Genomic DNA, 5585 nt, shown 5'->3' on the forward strand with positions numbered 1-5585 from the left:
ATAGAACATGTAATAGAATATATCAGTAGAAGATGCTTTCAGTGTAAACCTGAATCCCTTCATATTGCTGGTAAAGGAGTCTTGTGTTCAGGTTCTTTGCAATGGCAGAACTGAGCCCACATGTAAAATTTTCTTTGACTGTATTGACCTGGCCTGTTTTAAATCAGAGCTATTTTTTCTCTCTTGACCTGTTGGTAAAATATAAAAGATGCTCTTTTTTTTATGTTGCTTTTTAATCTCTGAACTCTCACACATTTTTTTTTTCCTTATCAGCTACCTGGCTCTGTCCTGCTTCTTGTTGAAGATGTTCAGCTGACATTGAATCAGTGAGATATTAGAAATCATCTATTATAAAGTTTCTACCATATATTTCTTTATCTAGTTATGTGCTCCTATTTCTGAAACATGTTACTTTAAAATCTAGTGGAAAAAAGTTTTCCCAAGTACCCATCATGCCCTACAGCTTCATCTTCCATTTTGCTATACATCAGGAATCTAATCTCTTAAAATTCTTTAATAACCATTTGTTGCCATATTCTTTTTTAAGCTATACCGAAATCAATGATTCTCACATTTTAGTGTATTCAGTAGCATTACATCAGGTACTTGTTCAAAATAGATTCATGGGACTCAATTCAGATCTCATTAATGCACTTCTTTGGAGATTTATTATGCAGGTGGTCTCTTAACCAGATGGAGAAACAGTAATCTGCTGCATGTGTGCCCATTGGTCATCTCTTCTTCATACTCTTACATGAAATATTCTTTTTACTTTGTTTCAATTATTGACATCTCAGTTTTTTTCCTATAATTGTTGACATCCTTAGTTTTTCTCCTAAATTCAGTGGTTGAAGAGTTTATCCACCAGATATCCAGGAAACGGTTCAAGATGCCTTTCCTTATTTGTCAGGATTTATCACTTCCCCTTGCCAAAGCACACACGTTTGGAGGTCAGTATATACATACTGGCTATGTGTACATAATAATACATGCACGTATTTCTAATATATCTTGCTAGTGATTTTTAAAGGTCTCTTTCCCAAAGGGGGAAGAACTGCATAATACTTGGTTTTATTTTTAGTTTTTCCTGGCAATAGGATATATTGTAGACATCTAAATATTTGCATTGAATCTTTACTGTGCTATCACTTGATTGCTGCTGACTCTTAAACCCAGTCTACTAAAGGTGGGTTATTGTTTTTCTATATCAGATTTTCCCATATTACATTAGCCTTGAAGCCTGTTGACTTTTCCCAAAAAATTTAAGTTTTTAATAAATTCCATATTGACTGTATAGTTGAACTCCTTATTTAAATGATTTTTCCTAAAATTCAACTTCATGGTTCCACATAGTAAAAAGTCAAATTCCAATTATACACATCAAACACAAACTCAGGATGTATTAGGGCCCTTGCTCTGTAATAGTCTTTATAATTACACCAGCATTTACTTTAAGAATTGTTATTTGTTGACTGGAAAGGTGTGTGTGTGTGTGTGTGTGTGTGTGTGTGTATAATATGGTGATTACCTCTTACAGAGTTAGGATGGTTAAAGAACAGTAGTTTTATTTGTAATACAAATTTGAGTCTTTTTCCCATTTTTTAAAATCAGGTTGTTCAATTTTCAGAGTTTTTATACATTCTGGTCTGCTATCCTTTGTCAGATGTGATTTATTTTCTCTAGAATCTTTTCCTTTTCATCCTCTTAAAGGAGAGCAGAAGCTTTTAATTCAGGTGATATTCAGTTTGTCAGTTTTTTTCATTTATGTATCATGCTTTTGGTGTATTATAGTATCTGAGAACTCTTCTTTAAACCAGGGTCACAAAGATTCTTTTTTTCATCCAGAAGTTTTAGACTTTGAGGCACATTTTGACTCACCATCACTTTGAGTTAATTTTTGTATATGGTACAAGGTATGGTTTGGTTTTTGGTGTTAGTTTCTTTTTGTATACAGATGTCCCCGTTGCTCCAGCACCGTTTGTGGAAAAGCACTGTCTTTCTCCACTGATGCGTCTTTTCACCTCTGTCACAATCAACCATGTGTTTAATGAGTCTATTTTTAGACTTTTCTTTTCCATTAATAATAATACATTAAATGTATAGTTAAGTCTTGAAATCAGATGGCATAGGCCTTGTAACTTTTTCTTTTTAGAAAATGTTTTGGCTATTCTGATTTCTTTTCCCAAGTAAATGTTAGCAATAGCTTGTTGATTTCTTTACACACACCCCACACATACACTCCCCAAATAAACAACTTGCAAATTTGATTGGGTTTTACATTAAATCTGTAGATCATTTTAGAGAGAACTGACAACAATACTGAGTCTTCCCATAACTTTAGTTCATTTTCTTACCAGCATTTTTAATTTCCAACACAAAATCTTGTACAAATTTAAATTTATACCTTAGTATCCCTGTTTTCAATGTTATTGTAAGTGGGTATAATTATTGTATAGATGAGGGAATAAGTAACTTGCCCAAGCTGAAGTGGCAAAGCCAGTATGAAACCTACATTAGGTTATAAGCCACTATCCTGGTTTTCATTATGATACTGGTTTTCTTATTCTGAAATCATGGTTATAGTGGTGGCAGAGAGGAAGCCCTAGTTTTATGGCAAGAAAAATCCCATTACCATGCAGGTATGATTTCTCCAGAGTTTATGGATTTCCTGAGTTTAGGTTTTCCAGATCTGCTCAGATCATAAATCATGCTTATCTTAATTTAGAAGCCTCTGATCAGTACAGTTGTGAACTAGTATTTTTAAGTATATCTTACCCTTTAGTTAACTAGTATGAATTATTTCATTTTTAAAAATACCCTTCACATTTGAATCCCTACCGTATGCTCACCAGTAAAGATACAAAGATGATTTCTTGAACAACTCCCATGGGAGGCTAGGTGGGGTGGAATACATTTATTATAGTAAGTATTAAACACTGTAATAAATACATACACATGGTCAGTAAAAGCTTTTACTTGGTTGCAATTAAGAGTAGCTGTACTCTTGTTTCATGTTTTAGAATTCCTTTTAAAAAATAATTTGAAAACAGTTAAGTGGAAAACATGTAAAGGGCTTTGAGAGGGAGAAATCTGTCAATCATGTCATAAGGATTGCTTTTGCACTTGATGGGGAATCCTTAGGAAAGACCAGTTAATAAATAACCTAGGCATGATAAATGCAATATGGTGTCATACAGTGTAGGAAAGTAAAAAACGTTCAGTATGAGTTTCATTTCAAAAGGTGAGGAACAATATTTGAGTTTCTACATTAAGACTTCATTTTTCTCATTTGTGGATTTCTGACTTAACAGCATTTAGATAAATGTATTAATGAGAATTAATTTGTAATCTGAATTTGCTCTTCAAATTTTGAGTATTCTAATGTTTCAATCAGTTAAATATATTGAGGATTTACAACTTAATTTTTCTTATTTTTCAGATCCCCTTGTGAATGATAGAAATGAAAGTTGAATGGATAGTCTTATCAGATAAGTGTTTTTTCAGTCTAAATGTATTTTTTTCCATAAGATGGCTCTAGTGCTAATCTTTATTTGAAACAATTTTGTTACATTGTATCATGACAGCTGACATATCAGCATGCACTTTAAAAAATGTTATAAAAATGGGTGAATTTTTGTGTAGCTATTTTAATATTGAAGATGGAAGAAAAACATTTTCAGCATATTGTGCCTTTTTATTTCAAGAAAGGTAAAAATGCTACTGAAACACAAAGATTTATGCAGAGTATGGAGATGGTGCTGTGACTGATCGAACATCTTGCAAGTGGTTTGCGAAGTTTCATATTGGAGATTTCTCACTGGACCATACTCCCGCTTAAACTAGCTAAAACTTGATGAAAAGCATCTGTAATTAGTCAATAGAAAAAGCATAGTCTTCCATCAGGATAACACAAGACTGAATGTTTGATGACCAGGCAAAAACTGTCTTAGTTTGGCTGGTAAGTTGATTCGTTTTCCATATTCTCCAGACAGTAAGCCTTCAGATTTACATTTAGTTTGGTCTTTAAAAAATTATCTTAATGGAAAAAATTTCAATTCCCTGGAAGACTGTAAAAGGCATCTGAACAGTTCTTTGCTCAAAAAGATAAAAAGTTTTAAGTGTCAGAAGACAGTGAAATAAAACAGTGACTACATTCTTCAATAAAGTTCTTGGTGAAAAGGAAAAAATGTGTTTTTTTTTTAAACTTAAAAATTGAAGGACCTTCCTGGCCAATCTAGTATTTGTAATCTGTAAGCCAAAACTGTATTCCTTAAAACTTTTTTTTTATACTAGTATCAAGATTCCTGAAAATAAATTTGTAACCTTGTGAAAGCAAACTACCTGCCATTTTTTTCTCTCCCCAAGACCGGTTATACCTCAGTTACAAAGTGCCCATGCAGTTGTACCTAGATTATTTATTAATCCTCTGTATAGTGTATATAGCTAGATATATCTGCTTGGTTTTAGATTTATCTGATTATGTTTTGAAGTGGCTTAACTGCTTAAATTTAAATTTCATTAGAACCACTGAGTGAACTCCGGGAGTTGGTGGTGGACAGGGAGGCCTGGTGTGCTGTGATTCATGGGGTTGCAGAGAGTTGGACACAACTGAGAAACTGAACTGAACGGCTATTCCAGTGTGAATTTAAGAACAGGTGTACTTAAAGATGAAAATAGAAGATTCGTGTGCCATTCATACTTGGAAGCAGGAAGTATAGAATGGTCAGACACTGGGTTAGGGTATTAAGCTTATTACCCAATTAAATGTTCTTTCGGTGTTTCTCCAAGGCCACTGGGGTCATTCTCAGTTAAATACATGAGTTGTAAAATGTAGCAGATAATTTTACTTAAAAGCAGCCATGATAATGAGAATTGGTTTTTAGTTGTTTGTATAGTAGTTAACTATTCTTGCATGATTTGCTATTTGAACTATACAAATGCTCAAAGTCCAACAACACCCTACTGCCAAACTCTGACCTCAGGAAACTATGACAGTTGAATGGAGTGACACTGGCATGAGGCCAGTATAGGGTGTGTGTATACCTAGCATACTTGGCCTGAGTTCAGATTGTTCCTCCTGTGAGTGCTACTGTTCCTTGAAGGCCACAAAACTGATTATACCACTCAATAACAGTTTTTTGTTTACAGAGCACTTACATATGCATTCTAATATATTTTTAAGCATAAAATACGGCTTTTTAAATTTGAACTTACAGATCAAGAAATTTTTTAAGTGACACAATAGGGACTTTCTGAATCCTTAAATCCACTCCTCAAAATAAAAATAAAATTCTAAAGGTTAACAGTGGCTGTTAACGAACAATTACTTCATTAAACACAAAGCTGAGCAGTGGCATCAGTTACCTATGAAGCTGGTAGATGCAAAACACAACAGTCCAGCAGGATATGATACAGATGAGCGATGGGGTTTTAAATTAATCTGATTCCAAAGCCTCTGTCTACAGTATTTTCACTAAGGAATTTACAACAGGCATAAAGCTACATCTTAATGCTGAATAAACAGGTGCTCAATTACCCCCACCAGTTTTGTCAGGCAAATATTAACCAAACTTGAATCGTTATAA

The sequence above is a fragment of the Capricornis sumatraensis genome, chromosome 2 (genome assembly GCF_032405125.1).
Source record: "Capricornis sumatraensis isolate serow.1 chromosome 2, serow.2, whole genome shotgun sequence".
In the NCBI taxonomy this organism is placed as follows: Eukaryota; Metazoa; Chordata; class Mammalia; order Artiodactyla; family Bovidae; genus Capricornis; species Capricornis sumatraensis.